Below are 10047 nucleotides of genomic sequence, written 5' to 3'. Positions count from 1 at the left end.
TTCACTGGAGGGAGACAGAGAGAGAAAGTGAGAAATCACCCCCCAGGGGGGATGGCCACACAGCAGTCCCTCTACTCCATTCTCCTCTCAGAATTTTGAGCATGCACGTTTATGCGCCCAGCATGGTTTTCAAGCCATTGAATCTGCTCAAACAGTGGAGTCAGCTATGTGGTGTCCAGCGCCTAAACCACTTAACCACCTGCTGGTCCCAGATTTTTGCTATAGGGTGTGTGTGCTCCACAGAGAGAAAGAAAGTGAGAAATCACCCCCCAGGGAGAATGACCACTTCACAATCCCTTCTCCATTCTCCTCATGGGATTTTGGGCATGCACGCACCTGTGCTCAGCCCAAGTTTCCAGCTGCCTGGGTCTGGGACTCGAACTGGGGTCAACTACATGGGAGTTCAGTGATGTAACCATTACACCATATGCTGGTACGGACAAGTTTTAGTTTTTTGGGAAACCTTCACATTGTTTCCACAATGGCTGTCTAACTTATGTTCAGGATATCTACCGTTATCACTCTAATGCAGCATAATACTAGAAGTCCTAGCCAGAAAAATTAGACAAGAAAAATAAATGAAGGGCACCCTAACTGGAAAGGAGGAAGTCAGATTGTCCCTGTTCGCAGATGACGTGTTCTTGTATATAGGAAAACGTTGGGGGACTGGGTGGTGGTACAGTGGTAAAACACATCTTTCTGCAAGGCTGAGCCACGTGGCAAAGTTCTAGGTTTGTATTTGGAGACCTCCCTGAGTATTCCAGGCAAGCATGTGTCCGTCATCTGGGGCCAGTTGAGGTTGGGAGTGGATCATGGTGTCAAGACCCTGTTGGGTTATCTGTCTGTCTTTCAATTATGGAAGAAATAAATAAATTAACTTTTTTTTTTAAACCTAAAGATTCCACCAAAAAACTCATAGACATGATAAATTAATTCAGTAAATGTGCGGATATAAAATCATTATTCAAAAATCAATAAAGTTGTTGTGTATCGATAATGAACTAGATGAAAAAGAAATCAAGAAGCAATCCCATTTATAATAGCTACAAAAAAGGATAAAAGGAAGGAAAAAAACCTCAGAAATAAATTTAATCAAGGAAGTGAAAGATCTCTACCATGAAACTGTAGAAGACAGATAAAAGAAATCAAAGACAAATGGGCAGGCCCTGTAGCTCAAGGGGCAGGGGAGCTAGATCTTACAAGACTGATCATAGTTCAGAGCCCAGCTTGGTGACTTGAGGAACAAGTTGGGGACATGTGTGTGCCCAAAATTCTACAGTGAATGAATGTAAATAAAAAAAAAAAATTCTGACAGAAAGGAGGAATAGAGGAGAATGGAATGTGATGTGGCCACACCCCGCTAAGGAGTACTCGCTTGCATGCTCGCTCTCTGGTACCCTCTTGGCAATGAGGGGAAAAAAAAAAAAAAAGGAAAGGACCAAAAAAAAAAAAAAGTAGGTGTGCAGTAGCTCGAGGAGCTGCACGCAGGTGTCCGTGGTCTGACAAGGCAAGAACAAATTTAGAGGTCAGAAGTCCAGGAATGTATTTCACCTAGCCAGCCAAAAAAAACTTCAAGGCTAAAAACTAAGCAAAACTAGTTACCACAAAATCTTAAGATAAACATTGTGAATGATGAAAACGATAACAGAGTGAATAAAGCTTTTGTAAACATACAAAAAGAACTTGTACACTTTTCAAGAAGCCTTTCTCTTAAACTTCTACAGAAAGATCTGGTTCCTGGTGGCATCTTGAAAATGAACCTGTTAAAGTTGATGAAGCTACAAGATTAATGGCTCAGTTGTAATACAGTGATGATTTATCAAAGTACCCAAAAAGTTCAATAAATTAAATGTTTTATACAAAAAAAGAAAAAAAAAAAAGAAAACAGGGACCAGCATATAGTGTCATGATTATGTCACTGGACTCCCATGTAGTTGACTGCAGTTTGAGTCCCAAACCTAGTGACTTGAAACTCACTCCGAGTGTGTGTGCCCAAAATCCCAAGAGAAGGATGGAAAAGAAGGGATTGTGGTGTGGCCATTCCCTCTGGGGGGTGATTTCTCGCTTTCTGTCTCTGGCGAGTGTACACACCCTATAGCAAAAATACTCTCTCAAAAAAAAAAAAAAAAAAGAAAAGAAAGGAAGGACATGTTTATGATAGGTAGAATAAATATTGCAAAATATCTTCTTTTGAATTGTCTGCATTCAGCACCTCAGGAGTACAATAAATACATTTATTTTCAGTATAATTAGGAAGAGTAATCCAATTAGATCTTAATAAGAGAATTCTTATGATGAAGTTCAACTGCACAGTTCCCCCTGCCCTCCCAGACCCCCATCTTGTGAAAGTAGAGGTGTTGTAGATCCTATTTCAAGAAGCTGTGGAACGAGTCCTGAGATGGGGTGTCTCAACCTGGGCCTGTAGCAGATTCATTTTATGTTTCAGCTTCTGTAATGAATCCAAGTGTTGGTTTACCAGATTTGGTCTGGGGCTGCCTCCACATTGGCCATGGTCTAATTACATGCCGGTCTGTCACTTACGTTCCTCAGAATATGCCAGCGCCTGCCCTGAAGTCTACAAGAGAACAAAGAGCTGCTTTTAAATGTTTTACACCTGCCATGTATGTAAACATTACATCACTGCAGTTTAGTTTGCCTGTATCCTGCTAGCAAAAATGTACCGATTGTTTCTTTATCGACTCCATTTCGATCATGTTGGGTTCCCCTGAATGTCTAATCCTGTACGGAGATCCTGTGGTCTTCAAATGTGTTAGCTTGTAGAACTCCTAAAGAATTTTGCCAAATCGCATACTTCTCACACATTTATAATCTATGCTTAAAACTTATCATAAGATTATATCCTTATTAAGGATATACTTTATAGAATATCGTCAATGTTGTTGAATATACGTGAGGTCTCCAAAGAGTTAATGGGAAGCACGTATCATCAGAAAACTATGCGTGGATTTCAATTTTTTTGGAACAAAACTAAGTCACACTTTGATTTCCCATGACCTTTCTAAAGTTCTTTCATACATGTACACATATATATGCTTATATATGTGTGTACATATATATGTCTATATATATTTATGTGTGTGTATATATATATATGTGTGTGTGTGTGTATATGTTTTATATATATATATATATATACTTCTTGCCAGAGGGTATATGTACTTGTTGTCGAGAGAAGAGAAGGTAAATGAGAAAGCACCCCAATGGGAAATGGTCATGCTGCAATCCCTTCTTCTCCATTTCTCTCTCCTTTTGGGATTTTGGGCATGCAAACACACACACCTGGTGTGTTTCTTGCTATAGGGCCTGGTGTGTTTCTTGCTATAGGGCGCGTGCGCTTGCCAGACAGACAGAGACAAACAGAGACAGAAAGCGAGAAATCACCCCCCCGGGGGATGGTCACGCCGCAATCCCTTCTCCTCCATTCTCCTCTCGGGATCTTGGGCACATATGCGCACGCGCCGGCGTGAGTTTTAAGCCACCAGGTCCGGGACGCGAACCGCGCTGGTCGACTACCTGAGAGTCCAGCGACATAGCCATTACGCTAACTGCTGGTTCCCCTGGTGTGTTTCTTAAACCACTAGGTCCACTATTGGAATTGCACAGTTGACCATGTGGGATCCAGGTGCCTTAACCACTGTGATACCAGCTAGTCCCATATGTATGTGTATATTAAACTCTTAAACAATTTCCCTCTCTCTTTCACACACACACACACACACACACACACACACATTTTTAAAAGTCTTTGCTATAGGGTGTGTGCACTCGCTAGAAAGAGACAGAGCAAGCGAGCAAGCAAGAGAGAATGAGAAAGTGAGAAGTCAGCTCCCAGGGGGATGGCCATGCCTCAGTCCTTTCTCCTCCATTCTGCTCTAGTGATTTGAGGCACACATGCCCAGCATGTTTTTCAAGCTGCCCAGTCCAGAACTTGAACAGCATAGTTGGCCATGTGAGATCCAGCTACCTTACCCACCACGCCACTGGCTGGCCCCACAGAGACTTTTCAATGCGCTCTCAGTTTGCAGCTCTACCATATCTCCTTTGATTTTGGTGAGAGCAAAGCATTTCCTTATTTACAAAAGTATGTTTTACTCAGTCTTTGAGTTGCTTGTTGCCTCAGTACCAACAGTGGGATTTGATTTGGTGCCCCAGGGAAAAGTGCTGTGGCAAGACTAGGATGGGTGAGGGGTGTACCTTCTTTTACAAGGTGAGAGACGGATTACTGAATAAAGGAAGCATCTGTCCCTCCACTACAGCCGAGATCTCAGGTGGAGCAGTTGCGGGAAAAACAGCTTGTTGGGATCAGCAGATGGCATAATGGTTATGTCGCTGGACTCCTACGTAGTTGACCGCGGTTCGAATCACTGACCTGCTGGGCACGTGTGCAGGCATGTCCAGGATCCCAAGAGGAGAATAGAGAAGAAGGAATTGTGGCGTGGCCACTTCTCCAGGGAGTGATTTCTCGCTTTCTGTCTCTCTGTCTCTCTCTACAGCAAGAACCTTTCCACAAAAAAAAAAAAAAAAAGGAAAATAGTTTGTTGAATGCCTGGAAACTGTTTGCTTTAAAACTGTTGGTGTCCTCCTACTGAGTAGAAAGTTTCTGTATACCCCCACTTGCAGACCACTATTCTATGAACCCCCAAATCTCTCCCACTTTATAAGGTTATATTTTCAAATCTCCCCAGCAGGACAGCTTCAGATAGAAGCTGTGGTTATCTCTGTTTTCCTTCCTGTAACAAGGCTGAGCAAACTGTGGTTGCAGGCTGGTCACAGGACTGAGACAGTGGGTCTCCAGCTCCTCCCTCCACCTAGAACTGCAGATTAATTAATGTAATGTGGCTGTTCAGTGGACAGGGCTTATATGAAGTGTACAGACTCCTGGGAAAAGAGAAGGAAAAGAAGTGAGTACATATTACCCTTTCCGTATCCTTCTCAAACCCAAGTGGCCCAGACCTGGTTGTACCTTCTCCATCTGTGACAGAATGAGTATCGGTGAGGGCCCGCTTGATGAGCATTTGATTAGAAGATGAGCAAGGAAGTAAAACAGACTTTCTTTTGATTCTGGGATCTCTTGGGGCTGCCATAACAAAATACAACTAGATGTGCTTAAACACTGGGACTGGTTTCTCACGGTTCTGGAGACTGGGCGTCTGAGAGACAGTTGAGTTCCGGTGAGGGCTTTCTCCCTGGCCGCTTCTCATGGTGCACTCACATGGCCTTCCCTTCTCATATGCCTTGTAGAGACAGAGCCTCTTAGAAAGCTGCCATTCACCAGCAACTCTGTTTGATTTGGACTCCAGCCTATGACCTCACTTAACCTTAATTAACTCCTAAAACCCCGATACCTAAACACAGTCACATTAAGGGTTAGAGGCTCTACATCTGAATTTTAGGGGCCACAATTAGTTCATGGCACCGGAAGTCATGAGACGAGGATTCTAACCCTGACTCTACCACTTAATGGCTGTGATCCTGGTGGACATGTGACTTGTTTTTGTGGGTTTCAGGGTAGGCATTTGTGATCATGGGGAAATGGTGGCCCATCTTCCTCTGTGCCGTGCTTAACTGCTGCGCCATGGGGCTGCCCTGAATGATTTTTAACAATCAAATTCAGAGTTCAAAATGTTTTTTCCCCCAGGAATTTGATGTTACTGTTGTATTCTAGCAACTAGTCTTACTGTGTAAGTTAATGTCAGTTTAATTCTTTTTCCTTTTTGAATAAGTTTTTCTCCTTCACCAGAAGCTTTCAAAATTTCTAGGAGTTCTAGAGTTTCCCAGAACTATATTGAGTCTTTTCTCATTCACTCTGTACAGCAGTGAGTGGGTCTTGATAACCCAAAGACTTGGGTGTCTCTTCAGTTCAGGGACATTTTCTCCGACATCTTTGATGATTTCTTCCTCTTCCTTATTGCTTTTTGTCCTTTGGAGAATTCTATTAAAGGAATATTGGATGGTTCAAATCTATTCACCATGAATATTCCATGGACTTCATTTCAAGACCAGGGCTCCCCTGTGGAGTGTGGGTGTAGGGTGTAGTTTCCTTGTTCTTTGTCAGTCTCTTCTTAATGTTCTGCCTTCGAGAAGTTCCCCCAGACAACTAGCCTACTCAGAGCAAGCCTTTATTATTTTGTACTGCTGTTATTTCATTATTTATGCTTTTCAAAATATCCTTTTCATCATTTCCGTGGCCCTTGAATGGAGAGGAGAAGAATCTTAGGTGCTAAGTTTTAACTGGAAGTCTTTCTTCCTTAAAAATTTTATTTCAGTTCTCTTCTTTTCCTTTTGATTCTCTGGTTTATCTCCTTCGCTTACATAAAAGTCTCCACAGTCAAGCATCCTGGTCAATTCTCCTAGCAGGCTAGACTCAAAAGATGTGGAGGCTCCTTTTAATGTACTTTTTTTTTTTTTTTTTTAAAAGATTTTTACATAGATGAATGAATTTCCTTGCTTTGGTATTCGATGAGGTAAATATATCTCATTAAACATGTGCTTTCTTTTTTCTTTTTTTTGGTACCTTCTTGGGAACTCTCCCATTTACAAAAGCTTGACACTTTTTTTTTTAATTTATTTTTTTTTTTTTTTTTTGAAAAGTTTTCACTATAGGGCGCGTGCGCTTGCCAGACAGACAGAGAGAGAGACAGAGAGACAGAAAGCGAGAAATCACCCCCCAGAGGGGATGGTCATGCTGCAATCCCTTCTCCTCCATTCTCCTCTTGGGATCTTGGGCACGCATGCACATGCACCAGGCGTGAGTTTAAGCCACTGGGTCCGGGACGCAAACCGCGGTCGACTGTGGGAGTCCAGCGACATAGCCATTACGCTAACTGCTGGTTCCCTAACGTACATTTTTTAACCCAGTCACCAGATACTCTGGGACTATAGGATGAGAGAATATGGTTGTACTAATGGAGCTCTTCCAGTCTAGCTGCACTCTGTCAAAGAAAAATTGCACTGGATGAGTTAAATGGGAAGGGACACTTTTTAAAAGATTATTGCAATAGAGGTCAATACTGTTGGAGAAGTCAGGACTCAGCTCTGAACACAACAGGGGCAGCTGGAGATTTGTAGCTGAAGAGTATGGGGTAAGTGACCTTAGGTATCCAGGGTGGAAGGATTTTGCTAAAAAATCCTTTGGCTTGATGGGATTCTTGCTGCATTGGGCTCAGCAGGCCAATGAAGGTGGCCTAGACGGGAAGACTGCTCAGAGGAGCCTGATTACAATTTGGTTGAGGGTGCTAGCAGATGGCGTAGCAGTTACATCGCTGGACTCCCACATGGCTGACTGTGGTTCGAGTCTCAGACCCGGTGGCTTGAAACTCAACGCTGGGCACATGTGCATGCGTGCCTAAGATCCCAGGAGGAGAATGGAGGAGAAGGGATTATGGGTGACCAACTCCCCATGGGGTGATTTCTCACTTTCCCTCTCACTGTCTTTGTCTCTCTCCAGCAAATGCATGTACCCTAAGGCAAAAACCTCTTTCAAAAGTTTGGTCAAGGAGGGAGTCCTTGTTAGTCCCTCTCTCATTCCCCATTGAAGATACTGTGAGTGTTTCTGAAACTGGGGTTTCTGACCTCCTGACAATGTGGTTCCCATCCTCATGAGACTTAGAGCTTGAGCCTATGTATCCCTTTATTTGCATAGTCCTGATTGGTAATGTTTCCTTAAATGCTGGCCATTCCTCACACTGAGGGGGGCAGGACTGAATTGTGGTTAAGAGAAAAGGCTTCACAGTTGGAAGCACCAGGGGCAAAATCCCATCCCTGCTACTTGCTTTATGACTTTGGGCAGGTCACTTAAAAAATACCTTCTTTCAGGGACCAACAGTTGGTGTAATGGCTGTGTCGCTGGACTCCCATGTATTTGTGGTTGGTTTGAGTCCTGAACCCAGTGGCTTAAACCCATTCTGGGTGCGTGTGTGTGTATGTGTGTGTGTGTGTGTGCGCACACGCACCCAAGATCCCTGGAGGAGAAGGGATCGCTGCATGGTCATTTCCCCCGGGAGGGGGGGGGTGATTTCTCACTTTTTGTCTGTCTTTCTCTGTCTTTCTGGTGAGTGCACGTGCCCTATAGCAAAAACCTCTAAAAAAAAATAAAAGAAAAAAATACCTTCTTCCCAGAGTTGTTAACTATTAATGTAAATATCTTTGCTCACAAGATGGAAGCTGCCTTTAATATTAGCATTATTTTGACCCGGATTCAACACCATTTTGAGCTCTTGACGCCAACCCCAATATATGTCCTGTATCATAGCTAATACACATATGCACCTAGACTTGGCAGGTTGGCAAGCATCTACTAGGTACCGACCAATAACCAATAGCACAGTCCTATTTCCTTCAACAGAAGGAGGATCCTGTGTGGTGCCTGGTGCCTCTCTTATTCTGAAAAGCACTCTGGAGTTTCTTCAATTTGTACTGCACTAACTATAAGGAAAATATTCTAAGTTTATTTCAATAGCAGCAGCATCAAGGCCATTAGAACACTCTTTTTTAATGGCATAATTATTATAGCAGTTCCCTACATCAGTACTTAAAATGGAATAGAGTGTTAATGTTGCACGGTTTATGTGCTCTTTCATGCCTGTCAAATGCCTCTTTTTCAGTTACCACCTCCTGCATAACACTATTACTCTTACTAAATTACTTGATATATCCTCCACAGTGTCTCTACTTTCAAAAGTATGCCTCAAAGTTTGACAAGGTTATGAGTGAGTGTGTGTGTGTGTATTTTGTACAAAATCAGGGAGACATGGAGTAGCAAAAATTATCATTTTTGTAGTAGCACACACAGAAGATTCAAGACAAAAGATAGAAATGCAGCAGAATCCTTCCAGATATGAAAACTACAAATATTGTTTCTGTTTTTTGTCTCTAACTTCTTTACTCTTAGATAATAACAGAGAATAATTTATATCACCCAGGATATTACAGTGGGCATCTCAGTGAGCATGTGTCCCCTAGCAGCAAGTCTCAATGCTGACTTCACTTTAAGGGCCAACAGCACAATAGGATTGAAATCACCTCTGAGTCACTGAGTCTGAATCACCTCTACTGAGATGCCAAGTTGCAGATGTCATTTAAAGTGACTTTTGGAGAGGCTGCTAGGAATAATACTGATTTCTAGTGAAGTAGAAAGAAATTTTCATCCAATGTTATATTAGTTCTGCAGAGAAACAACCAGTAGTGTGTGTGTGTGTGTGTGTGTGTGTGTGTGTGTGTGTGTGGTTTATTATAAGGAATTGGCTCATGTGATAATGGAGGCTGACAAGTCCCTGGATCTCCGGTTGGTAGACTAGAGACCCAGGAAATCTGGTGGTATAAATTCCCATCCAAAAGCCAAGCAGGCTCAAGATTCAAGAAGGCTCAATGTTTTGGTCCAAATTTGAGGGCAGGAAAAAGCCAGTGTCTGGGTTCAAGCAGAAGAGTTCTCTTACCCTTTTTGTTCTATTCAGGTATTCAGTTATCTAGATGAGGCCCTCACACAGCAGGGAGGGGAATCTGCTTTGCTCGGGTTATTGATTGACATATTAACCTCCTCCTCACAGACATACCCAGAATAATGTTTGACCAAATGTCTGGGCACCCCCTGGCCCAACCAAGTTGACGCATACAATTAACCATCACAGAGTGCTACCACCTCTACATTATTTTGCTATTCGGGTAGTCTCATAGACTTCTGGGAACACAAAGGAGAGACTAGACTAAGAACAAACCCATAATCCCTTTCCTGAAATCTCCTGCTGTAAATGTTTCTATAAATATTGGTCAGACCGTTTACTCAAATTTACCTCATGTTAACCCGTCAATCACTGAACTAGGATAAAAGTAACAGTTCCTAAAATGCCACTTTCCACTGACACCTCACTGTGAGGAGAAAGGAACCCAAGGAGAACAGGAGTTATGGGAGTGGTTTTTTTTTTTTTTTAATTTTATACATTCAATCACTGTCCATCACTACAGCTTGTAAAAAGAATTTTCCCAGCATAAATACACTACACACCAATCCAGTCAGAGATATTATGTATG

The 10047-nt window shown here is 42.5% G+C and overlaps 1 protein-coding gene, 1 long non-coding RNA gene and 1 pseudogene across 4 annotated transcripts in view; 2 read left to right on the top strand and 1 right to left on the bottom strand.

The window, feature by feature from the left end:
- LOC102496007 (uncharacterized protein C8orf59 homolog) overlaps positions 1-1804 on the top strand; it is a 9972-nt pseudogene extending 8168 nt beyond the window's left edge.
- The window catches only part of EXTL3 (exostosin like glycosyltransferase 3), a 103775-nt gene that overhangs the window by 21834 nt on the left and 71894 nt on the right, over positions 1-10047 (top strand). The gene's annotated exons all lie outside the window — the stretch shown is intronic.
- The window catches only part of LOC102472999 (uncharacterized), a 30362-nt gene continuing 22442 nt past the window's right edge, over positions 2128-10047 (bottom strand). For all 3 annotated transcript variants that reach the window (XR_001370717.2, XR_001370716.2, XR_003550192.1), the window contains one exon: positions 2128-2575. This is a non-coding gene — a long non-coding RNA (uncharacterized LOC102472999). The remainder of the gene's footprint in view (positions 2576-10047) is intronic.

This window comes from Tupaia chinensis, unplaced genomic scaffold (assembly GCF_000334495.1).
Source record: "Tupaia chinensis unplaced genomic scaffold, TupChi_1.0 Scaffold000366_1, whole genome shotgun sequence".
Lineage (NCBI taxonomy): Eukaryota > Metazoa > Chordata > Mammalia > Scandentia > Tupaiidae > Tupaia > Tupaia belangeri.
Note: the sequence above shows the minus strand (reverse complement) of the source record. Positions and strands in the feature narration are given on the sequence as shown.